The sequence below is a fragment of the Dama dama genome, chromosome 23 (assembly GCF_033118175.1).
Source record: "Dama dama isolate Ldn47 chromosome 23, ASM3311817v1, whole genome shotgun sequence".
NCBI classification, from domain to species: domain Eukaryota; kingdom Metazoa; phylum Chordata; class Mammalia; order Artiodactyla; family Cervidae; genus Dama; species Dama dama.
In genome coordinates, this window is record NC_083703.1 from 78160900 (window position 1) to 78172627 (window position 11728).

The 11728-nt window shown below is 50.2% G+C and overlaps 2 long non-coding RNA genes across 2 annotated transcripts; one reads left to right on the top strand and one right to left on the bottom strand.

Moving 5' to 3' along the window:
• Window positions 1–1750: 1750 nt before the first annotated feature.
• Window positions 1751–4168, top strand: LOC133044500 (uncharacterized). The gene is made up of 3 exons (XR_009689951.1): window positions 1751–1786; window positions 3143–3211; window positions 3997–4168. It is a non-coding gene; the product is annotated as an uncharacterized LOC133044500 (long non-coding RNA).
• On the bottom strand, window positions 3106–7226 carry LOC133044501 (uncharacterized). Its single transcript, XR_009689952.1, has 3 exons — window positions 7085–7226; window positions 3523–3614; window positions 3106–3405 (listed from the first exon to the last, which is right to left on the bottom strand). It is a non-coding gene; the product is annotated as an uncharacterized LOC133044501 (long non-coding RNA).
• Between the last annotated feature and the right edge of the window lie 4502 nt (window positions 7227–11728).

An 11728-nucleotide genomic window follows, 5' to 3' on the forward strand; every position in this document is an offset into this window, starting at 1 on the left:
CCTGGTGGGCAGAGATAGGCACAGAACAAATGATTGTGTAAGAAGAGCAATGAAAATGAGACAGTGTGGGGTGCTAGAGGGAGATGGGAATACCCACAACTAGATGATCAAGGGGGTCTTTCTGATGGGAGGGGGTCATTTAAGCCAAAACCCCAGTGATGAGAAGAACCAAGTCTGAGAAGCAGGTCCGGATGCTGGTGAGATAAACCAGTGACCCGGGGTTCCAAATGGGAGTGGGGCTTGGTCTCGGGGTCATTCGGGGGCCGGTTGGCAGGTCAGGAGGTTCCCTCCTTAACGTTTTCACCCTGAGCATCTCACTTGCCTCAACCTATTCCTGGACCTGCAGGGAAGGACAAGAATCCGAGTAGAGGAGCAAGCCCAAAGGCCCTGAGGTTGGGAGTGAAGCCCAGTGTGAGGGGGGCAGAGAGAGCCAGGCAAAAGCGGGGGTAGGAGGTGAAACCAGGGAGGTGGCACGGATCACAGGGGGTCTAGAGAGCTGTGTGGTGAGGATTCAGTGAGACACACGTATGTTTTGAAGGTAGAGCTGATGGTCCTTGAAGGTGAACCGATATTTGCAGGGGAAGTGGGGAGGAGGCAGGACCTACTCCCGATATTTGCAGGAAGTGGGTGGAGGGTCGTTCCTTGACGGCCCTAGAGGAGACTGGCAAGTCCTTCATCTCCCCGAGCTTCTTCTCTTCCTCTGAGATGTAGGGATAATAACACCAGCCTCCCCAGACACGACATCGCACTTAGCTCAGAGCCTGGCACCAAATGCACGCTCTTCCGACAGCACAGCTGGGCTCAGCGGCTTACCTGGCGTCACCCGCGAGCTAAGGACACGGTGGAAACCAGAACCCAGACCTGCGCTCAGGGCGCGTTCCAGCAGGCAGGGCTGTGCCTTGGCACACCGCTCTCCAGATACGCGGACTTCCAGCCAAACAGGCCTCAGCAGCTGAGCCTGGTTGTTTTTTTTTCCTTTCTCAATTGTGCTTATGCATGGGGTTGTTTATCTAACTTGGCTGAAACTTGAGGCCCGGACCTATAAACATATCCTTTTAATTATTCCACAAATGAGACATGCTCATAGAACAGAAATTGGAAAACATAAATAAGCAAAAAATAAAGCAAAAAAGCAGAGAGAGAAGGAAAGAGAGAGCGTGCACGTGTGAGAACAAGTGTCTAAATTAGTACGTGTATACCAAGAGGCATACATAAAGAACTAAAGATCTTCATTGCAAGATTTTTTTTTTAATGTATTGATTTTCTTTTCTTTTTTTTTCATTTATTTTTATTAATGTATTGATTTTTATTTGAAGGATAATTGCTTTACAATATTGTGTTGGTTTCTGCCACACATCAACATAAATCTGCTATAGGTATACATATGTCCCCTCCTTTTTGAACCTCTCTCCCACCTCCCACCTAAATTGCAGGATTCTTTAATACAGTAGAAGACTGGAAGCAATCTGAGTATCCGAGAAGAGGAAAATTTTGTTTGTTTTTAGTATCCCATTTCTTTGTTTTTTCCTTTTCTTACTTTTGTTTTAATTAAAATATATTTGATTTACAATATTATATTAGTTTCAGGTATACAATATAGAGACTCAATACTTCTGTACATTATACTCCATTTAAAGTTGTTATAGAATATTGTCTATATTCCCTGGCTGTACAATATATCCTTATATCTTATTTATTCTATCCGTAGTAGTTTGTAGGGCTTCCCTGGTGGATCAGATGGTAAACAATCTGCGTGCAATGCAAGAGACCCGGATTCGATCTCTGGGTAAGGAAAATCCCCTGGAAGAGGAAATGGCAACTCACTCCACTATCTTGCCTGGAGAATTCCAAGAACAGAGGAGCCTGGCAGGCTACAGTCCATAGGGTCGCAAAGAATCAGACACAGCTGAGAGACTAACACTTTCACTTTCACAGTAGTTTGTACGTTCTAGTCAAGAATAAGGGTCTTTTTAGCCAAATAAATTAAATAGTATTCCGGTATCATGTAACCACTGAAGTGAATGAAGCAGACCTCTGAGTACTGATTTGGAAAAACTGCCAAGATGCACATTAACTGAGAAAAGTAAGATGCAAAGTGATTACAGGATGCTATAGTGTGTGTGTGTGTGTGTGTGTGTGTGTGTGTGTGTGTGTGTGTGTGTGTGTGTGTGTTGTAAGGCAAAATGGGACAATGTATGTACATACATCTATTGGGAGACACACAGATCATCTCTCAGAGGACAAGGCTTAGTATTTTCGGGAAAGAATGGCAAGTCAGAGATGAGAGGGAGGTGACTTTTCGTTCCATTTGCACTGTTAGAAAACTTTTGGTTTTGGTTTTGTTTTGCTGTGTGCGTGACTGTCTTCCACGATACATATTAGCAATGTTTGAAAGATCAGAGACTCTCCTCTTGGACTCAGGTTTTCCTGAAGGCCTTGGGACAATCTGGGCTGCTGCTTCCCAAAAGCCTGCTGCAAAGCTGGGGTGGCAGTGAGATGCCAGTGGGCCCTGGGCCCTGGGGAGGAGCCTGCAGCCTCCTGACCCGCCGCACCACAAGCAGCTTCTTTTATCTTTTTTTATGAGTGGGACAAGTAAGAGTTCAGCTGTAAAAGGGTTTTGCCCACTTTGAAATGAAATGTTTGAAAAGCTTTGATCTCGAGTTAATCTCATCCTACTGATGAGAAGACACGGGTCCAGAAAGGAGTGGGGGAAAGAGGATGATCCCAGAGACAGGCAGACTTTGCTCTGGCTGAGAGCCTTAGGTGGTTAAGTTTGTCTCCTTGAACCTTAGCTTTCTTCCTTCAAAAACAAGTAAGCAAACTGACAAATCAGTCACTAAGAACTCTTCACAGATAATCTGAAGCCGAAGTAAACCCCGAGGCCTTAGTCCTTTTGGTCCTGGCAGAAAGGTGCCCTGGACATCAGAAGTCTTCTCTTTCACCCTCTGATTCTCCAGCAGGTGTGGGAGGGACCCCTGCCCCCCTCCCATGTCAGTGAAGTCCAAGATCAGGCGTGTCTCAGTTATCAGAAGTCACCTCCCTGCAAAATGCAGGATACGCTAGGATGCATTCAACTGCAAGGACAGGAAATTCAGTGCAAAATGCTTAATTATTAAGGAAATGTATTTTCTCATGCGTTTAGAAATCCAGAGGCAGGGGGTGGATCCAGCAGACATGCATTCTGCTGCAAGTAACACCAATCTCACCACTGGTAAGTTTCTATCATCTCCTGTTACTAAGTCCTGCAGTAAGCATCTTGGGCTGATAGGATGCCTCAGTGATGCCACTAGGGGCCCAGGTTCTTTTCTGTTTTTTGGCTTGGCCTTCTTGTACATGTGGATTTTGTCCTCCTCATGGTTGGTCATGGTTGCGACGTGGCCATTCTATCTCCAGCTCATACCTACACTGCATCCAGGAAGAAGAAGACAGGGGTGAGCACAGTCCCATTATGTTCGTCTCTTTTTAAAAACCTTCCCCAGGGGCCCCACTTGGCAAATTTTGCTTACTATTCATGTCTCATACCTGGATCACGTGGCCACTCCTGGCTGTCAGAGGGACTTTAGGAGGCTGAGCACTTTTAGCTGGCTGGCTGCCATCCCAATAAAATCAGGGGTCTGTAAACAAGGATAAAAGGAAGAGTGGGTATTGGGCAGATGCTAAGCAGTATCTACCACAAGTTGTTCAACGGACGTTAATACAAAGACTCAAAGACATTATCCAGGACACATGCTTTTTCCCCTTTTCTACTCTACTCTTGTCTGGGTGGGCTTCTGTCCGGAGACCTGATTTCCCTCCTCAGGCTGGGAGGGTGACCCGACTTAAGTACAACAGGCCGATGCCCCCTCAGACAAAAGAGGGTCCTTTCAGCCAATGAGAAGAGTTGACAACAGCTGTAACCGAACAGTCAACAGTGTCCGCCATACCTCAATTAATCAGAATTTAAAAAATCCTATCCTCTTCTTTCAATTCACTGCAATCTCCCTTTTGTTCTCACAGGTATCATCATCCACGGCTGTGATGATTCTGCATAACAAACACCCCAAACACTTTATTCTTTCGAATATGGAGTTGTTGCAGGTCAGCTGGCCTGGCGTGGTCGTGGCTGGGTGGTTCTGCTGATCTTGGCTGGCCCCATCCACTGCCGGCTGTTAGCTGGAGGTCTGCTGACCTAGGCTGGCCTAGGGACGGGACCCTGCCCTGCTTCACACACCTCTCACCTTCTTCTGGGACCCAAAGACTTTACCAGGAGAGTCTGCTTACAGTGGTGAAGTGAAAGTGAAAGTCTGTCCGACTCTGCGACCCCAGGAACTATACGGTCCCTGGAATTCTCCAGGCCAGAATGCTGGAGTGGGTAGCCTTTCTCTTCTCCAGGGGATCTTGCCAACCCAGGGATGGAACCCAGGTCTCCTGCATTGCAGGCAGACTCTGCACAGTGGTGGCAGAGGCACAAAAGCCAGATGGAAATGCAAGGTCTCTTGAAGGTTCGTCTCCTACGGACACGCCGTCACTTTCATCTCATCCTGTTGGCAACAATAAACCATGTGGCTGAACTCTAGTCAAGGGGGAGGGAATACGCTCCACCCCTTTTGTGGGAGGAACCGCAAGGTCACAGGTCAAGAGGCGTGGATCCAGGGAACCGTGAAGAACTCCTCAGATCCAGTGTCATTTCTCTTTGTTGGTTACCTACCTCACTGACTTCTCTTTTTCAGTGTCACCTATGGTTTTCTTGTCTCTGACTTTGCTCTGGCTGAGAGCCTTCTTCCCTCCACCTTCAAGAGAATAAAAGGTTTGGGGTGGTTTGTTATGTAGCATTATTGTACCTGTAGGTGACCAATACATGCAGTGAGAGGGAAATGAGACTGCAGTGAGGGGAGGAGAGAAGAGGATGGATAAAAAATCTCTGGCCAATAGAGGTAAGGCAGACCTTATCAGCTGCCCAACCGCAGCCATCGTCAACTCTTCTGCCTGGCTGAGAACCCTCTTTAATTTGAGGGCGCTCTCACTCCATGTTCTCAAGAAGAGAACTCCCTCTCCAGCCTGAGGAGCTAAATTGGGCCTCAGGGCAAAGCCCTGAGCAGAAGAGGGACTCTGGGGGTCCCGAAGGTTCTCTGGTCACCTCTACTCCTTTTCTGCACGTGCCCACTGACTTAGGGCCAGCCCCGGGTCTTCAGTTACCAGCTTTGCACGGATAATCCCCAAATCTGTAGACTCAAGCCTGGCATTTCTCCTGAGTCCACCTGCCACGTGGGCGTGTTCACTGAGACGTCTCAAGGACTCTCAGCTCTTTCCCACTCAGACCCTGGTACCCTCAGCCTCAACCACACCCCATACTTCCTCCTTTACTCTCAGCCTCGAGCAGGCCCATCCGTGCAGTCACTCGATCCAGGAACCTGTCTCCATGTTCTCCTGTCTTCAATCGTTGGTAGATACAACGACCGTTTGCTGAGCACTTACCACGTGCCAAGCACGGGACTGAACATCATACCTGTATCATCTGATTTAACCCCTGAGATGAAGGAGGCCCTGGTACCGTCTATATTTCACACAACACAATCCAGCAATCCCCCCCGAGGTGTGTGTCCCACAGTTAGAGGCCACATGTGGCCTCTCTTAGAAGCTTCAGTGATCATTCACAAACCAATCGATCGAAGTTCCCACTTTAAAATCCTTTATGGGGACTTCCCTGGTGGTCCAGTTGTTAAGACTCTGTCCTTGCAATGCAGGGGATGTGGGTTCAATCCCTGGTTGGGGAACTAAGATCCCACATGCCTCACGGTGTAGCCAAAAGATAATATATTTTTTTAAAAATTTAAAAGCCAAGTTAGAAAAAAATGACTAAAGTCCTTTATGATTTTCATTGTCCTAGAGACCTGAGCTAAACCCTTTGGTCTGTAGTAGTTGGCTCCAAGATTCCTTTTTTTTTTAACTTTTTATTTTGTATTGGGGTACAGCCTATTAACAATCTTGTGATGGTTTCAGGTGAACGGTGAAGGGACTCAGCCATACATGTGCATGTATCTATTCTCCCTCAATATCCCCTCCCATCTGGGCTGCCACGTAACACTGGGCTTAGTTCCAAGTGGCTCCAAGATTCTTGCATTTATTTACACAAGAGGAGAAATGATTGAGCTTACACAGTGTGCCAGGAAGTTTCTAGGCACCAGAGAAAGACAGACGTCCCCAGGAACTTAGGTCCAATGACAGTAAACAAAAGAACACGTATCTGAGGTGTCAGGTAGTGACAAAGAGCTAGGAAGAAACATAAAGCTGGGTGACGGGTAGGTATTTTGGGGAAGGGACACCGTTTTGGTGGGAGTGGGACAGTCTCTCTGATAAGAAACTATCGCAGTCAGGGAAGTGATCGAGTTGAAATGCAAAGGCCCTGAGGCCCAAAGGGGCGCCGTGGAGGCCAGTGTGGGGAGGGGGCGGGTGAAGGAGTGGGGAGGAAAGGGGAAGTCAGACAGAGCCTTGCAGTCTGCCTAGAGCCCTTGGCATCGACCCTGGGTGCAGTGGAAGCCATAGGAGGACTCTGAGAAGAGGAGGGGTGTGACCTGACTTGGGTTTTCACAGGACCTCACTGACTGCGTGTGGATTAGAGTCCGCCTGGGGGCCAGGAAGGAAGCAGGGTTTTGCAGGCCTCATGACACTTAGGTCACAGAGGGAATTCAGGTGTCCGAGTGGCAGTCTCAAAAAGCACAGGGAAACCAAACAGGATTTTCGAGTTAACTCAGAATCTGCCAGAAGATGGGAGGGAGCGGAGTGTGTTAGCGTCAGGCACCGCTGGGCCAGCAGCCCTTTCAGCAGCTTTCACTGAGGCTGTGGTCCCGATGGTACCTCTGGGTTTCCCCTGCGCCCGCCACCTGCTGTTCTGGCCGCACCGGGGCAGGGTGAGCGCCGAGCACACCCAGCGTGGCCCAGGTGACGGTGACTGGTGACCAAGCTCCCACCAAAGATGCTGATGGCTCCGAGCCCTAGAACAAACACTGACGCTCTTAGTTCTGCAAAAACAAACCATGCCTCTTTGCACGCTGTACCCGACCCCGGCCCCACCACCTCCCCGCCGTGCCAAGCACCCTTATCTCACCGCACAATCCTTCAAAGAATAACACGGCGTATTTGTGTCTGTGGTTTGGATTCCCCCAACCTGTGACATCAGATAAGTGCGATGTTCATAAAAAACGAACGACATCACATAGAGGAAAAAAACAACTGAAAAGAAGTCCCTGGGTTCAGCCTCGGCTTCCTCCCTGGGGAGGAAGGGGCTCTATCTGCTTGAGGTTTCACGGTGCAGAGTCTGGGGCCGGGGTGGGGGTGGGGATGGCGTCCTGCTCTCTCCCCAGCCAACTCTCATCTCAGCCTTTATACTCGCCCCTGTGGTATGGAGACAATGGTCTCCACCTCTCAGGGCTGCTCTTGAAAAGTGACTTAAAAAAAAATGGCAATCATTATTGCCATAGGCCATTTTCTTGGGTAGTAATTTTCACAGCCACCTGCTTCACCCTCACGTGGGGTAGCTACTGAGATCAACTGGTTTGTAGATGGGAGACTGAGACTTTGAGTAGGAAAAGAAGGTCGTTCTAAAACACTATGTGGCCACTTTTGGTTTTTAGAAAATGTAAACGTGTAAAATGGAAATTAAAAAAAAAAAATTTTTTTTAACTGTATAAATAACGGTTGGGCAGGAGATTCAGCCAGAAGTCACAGAGGTTTTCCTGGATGTCAGAAGTACCAGGGAGACTGATTCCCCTCTGTCCCTTTTCCATCACTCGGGTCTCAGCAAATTGGCACGTCCGCTGAGAGGCTACCCCCGGGCCCTTCTACACGGACTCTCCCGCCTCCCATCACCTTCATCTCTTCTTGCACCTGTCAACACTGGCGTGTACCTTGGTTTTCCATCTGTTTCTGGGTTCATGGCCTGTGTTTCCTGTTAGAGCATAAACTCCACGAAGTGGGAACCGCATCCAGAGCTTCTTGAGCAGTGCCTGGCATTAGTGGGCCTCAGTAGATACTCCTGGACCAACTAACTGTGTTTTCTTCTTATTTTTAAAATTTTCTTTTTAAAAACCAAACCATCTGGATTACTTTTAATTGCTATTTTAAGAGCTGGTCAAAAGTGAACTGGCCGGAGCCCCTGCAGGGAAGCATCGCCTCTGCAGGCTTATCTGGCTGGACGTGCAGGAAGTGGGTACCCTGCCTTTCCTCGGGGTGTGTCAAGGGGTGAACATCCCAGAGTTTCTCAGCCCAGCCTGCTCCGAGTTCCCTGGCCCCGGAGATCTCTCCGCCTGGGACAGAGTTATCTTTGAATGACAGCATGTTCAGCCCCCACCACCCCAACCCCCTGGGGTGAGGCTGCCAGAATCTCAGGGGGCAAAAGGGGGCCCTGGGCCAGACGCAGCCCACACAGGGGAGGTGTTACTTAGGCCATGCAGTTCCAACATCTTGGAGTTTTGCCATCATTTAAAAATCAAGAGACTTTGGAAGCAAACTAAAATATCTTCCCAAAGGGCAGGAAATAAGATGAGAATAAAATAGGTGGGAAGACTTCACATCTTTCAAATGACAATTGTGCCAACATATATAAACCGAATGCAATTTCAAGTAGTGACCCACAGAATTTCTTTAACTGGATAAATTCATTTTGTAGTTTACAAGGAAAAATATGAAATAGAAGAACGGTGGGAAGAACTATCACAAAGGTGGTATTTGAACTCACTGGGGAAATGGAATATTGAATCCAGGATGCCAGCATAGCACATTATCAATTTATTTCATTTATCACTAAAATAAAAAGACTCTCATCTTCCACTATATTAAAAAAAATACACAGATTTCACATAAAATGTCTGGATTTCCTCCTGAAAACCTTGAAAATACGAGACCCTCATTTTCCCAAGGCAGCCATGGGCTGGTGTAAAGTTGAAACTCCAGGGCTTTCCAGTTCGCCGAGTCCCCCTCACTCCCTGCTGCCTACCCCTCCTCCGCCTCCGCCGACCCCAACCCCAGCCACCTGCATCATCACTGTGTCTTGTCTGGGCCCTGAAGTCGCTAGAGTTTGTAGCCCCTGAACTCAGGGCTGGCACAGCAGAGAGACTCAGGGGACATTGGTGCTTGGAGGCGTGCTGTCAGACCCCTTTATGCTCACGTCATTTTTCTTGGTGGAAATACAGGGGCAGAGGAGAGATGTGGCTTGAGAGCCTGGACCAGGGAGTCAGAATCTCGAGTGACCTCTGAAGAGTGACTTTCCCTGTGGGTGCCTCAGTTTCCCCCTCTGCCAGGGGAATAATAAGATCTGTCACTTACCGCCTAAAGGAATCTTGCCATTGTTCCTGTAAAATGCATGAGCCAGGACTCAGCTCAGAGTCACGCCAGGGATAATGAGGTGGGAGGGCAAATCCTCCCTCTCAAATTTAGGGTTTTTTAGTGCTCTTTTAGTCTTTTTAGGGAGACCAGGACAGGAGGAAGGGGGAGCTGGGCAGAGCAGAAGATTGGCTTTGATCTCCTTTTGCCAAAAAGGAGGAAAGAAAATAAACAAATAGCCCTGGCCTCCTTTGATTCCACACTGCCTGCCCGAAGAGCTCTGGAGCTGATAAGAGTGAGCCAAATTCGATCTGGGCAGCTCCGCCCTTCTGACCGGACTTTCCCTGGGCAGCTGGAATCTGGGACCCTAAAACCTGTCCCCGCACCCTGCCCGCAGCGCCCACCTTTCAGGCCCTTCTTTGCTTGCCCCTGCGATGGAGACTAGAGGGGGGCAAAAGGGGGAGACTTTCCCATCCGGGAACCGCACACAAGAGATGAGAGAAGGGGCTGGGAAGGGGGCCTCAGAGCACATGAGCACCCCAGCTCCCCGATCCCAGGAAGGAGCCCTCCCAGGGGGACTAATGGGAAATGACGCTCTCGGCCATTGAGACTAGGCTGAGTGGAAGGAGGGTGAAGTTTCTGGGGAAGAGCAGGAAAGTCTCCCTTCCCATCAGTTGGAGGAGAGCAGCCACGTGGCAGGGGTTCACAGTGTGACTTTGAAGCCATCCCGCTCACGGGTGTGTGACTCTGGACAAGTGACTTCCCCCCACCTAGCCCCGGCACCTGCCTTGTTAAGGGTTAAGTGAGGTCACGCCCCTCAAGTGCCTGGCACGTAGTGGGTCCGGTGACTGGACACTTATGGTAAAATGGCTCAGAGGGTTCCAGAACAGCCTCAGGTGGAGAGACGGAAAAATGCCAAGTCCAGAAAGATGAAAGAGGATTGGTTGTCTGGAACCTCTCGAGGCGCCAAGGGCCATGCAGTCAACATGGTCGGGAACCAGGGCCCGTTTGAAGTTGGGAAGAGGTAATTCCCGACAGAGTTTAGCACAGAGAGAGGACATTTCCTCCATGTTACCTCCAAGGAGGCCCCGGCTGATGGTGTTAGGCTTCCTAGGGACTGGGAAGTAGCTAAAGGTTAAAGCAGAGGGGGGCTGTGAGAATAGTCTCTGGGGTCAGGGCTTCCTTCCCAGCACAGCCCCTTTCTCGCTGAGTGACCTATGCGTCCCAGCCTCAGTTTGTCCACCTGTAAAATGGGAGCCATGGTGCCCTCAGTCTGTAGATTTTGAAGGTGAACATGTAGCTTTCAGTTGGTGCTCAGTGAATGAGTGGAAGTCACAAGCCACAGCTACATTAGGGATAAGGTAGCAAAAGCAAGGGTTGGTGGAGGGAGACGAACCAATCTCTGTCTGGTTCTCACTTGGTGATTAAACCCAGGCCCCGTTCCACGCCACCAGCTCAGCCACGGCCACTGGAGGCGGGAGCGTGCCCTGCTTCATGCCGCTCCGTGACCTGGACAGTGCCTGGCACAAATCGGGGGTTTGCTCACAGAACGTGTGGAGCTGGACACAAGAGGAAAGGAAGGCAGAGAGAGGCCAGGGAACTTGGCCAAGACCACACGGCGGCCTGCCCACCTGGAGTCACAGCTGGGGTTGGGGCTGAACTGATCTGGCCTCAGTGTGACTTCGTTCTGCTTCTCCACCTGCTGGAAGGCCTGCAGCCCCCTCTTGACCGCTCCCTGTCCCGGCTGCCCCCACCTAGCGGAGCCAGGGAAGCAGTTCGGGCTCCTCGGGGCTCCTCCGTGGACCGTCCAGCACCCGCTGCTCGCAGCACGCCCTCACATTCTGCTCTCTCCCAGGCCAGCCGGCCATCAGGAGCTCCACCTGTGGGCCTCACCTGGCCGCAGGTGTGTTCTACACAACCTTGTACACAGTGCGGGTGTGTGCACGTGTGTGTGTGTAGGGGTTTTTTTCCTCATAATTTTGAATCATTTGCCAACACTTAAAAACTGGAGATTTCACATAAAAACCAAGGTTTCCAGCTTCTGTTAGAAATCGGCAGCTTGAGCCCCCTGGGCCCACCTCTCCTCTGCCAGTGCTCTGAGGGTCTCCAGACCCCGTGTCCAAGCCTGGCCTGCCTCCCTCCTTGGGGCCTCCTCACGTGAAGACCCCAGGCTTGCATGAGAGACCCAGGCTCCTCGCGCTCCCTACCACTGCACGGGGCCTCCTCGCATTATTGATCCTGCAGCCTAGGGTGCTTGCAGGGGAAGCCCCGGAAGCTGGGTTGGCCCTGGATTCCAGGTTTGTGGAAGCAGAGCGACAGCTCCTCCAAGACGGACGTGAAAGTGTTAGTCGCTCAGTCACGTCCAGCTCCGTGCGACCCCGTGGACTGCAGCCCGCCAGGCTCCTCTGTCCATGGGGTTTCCGGCAAGAAG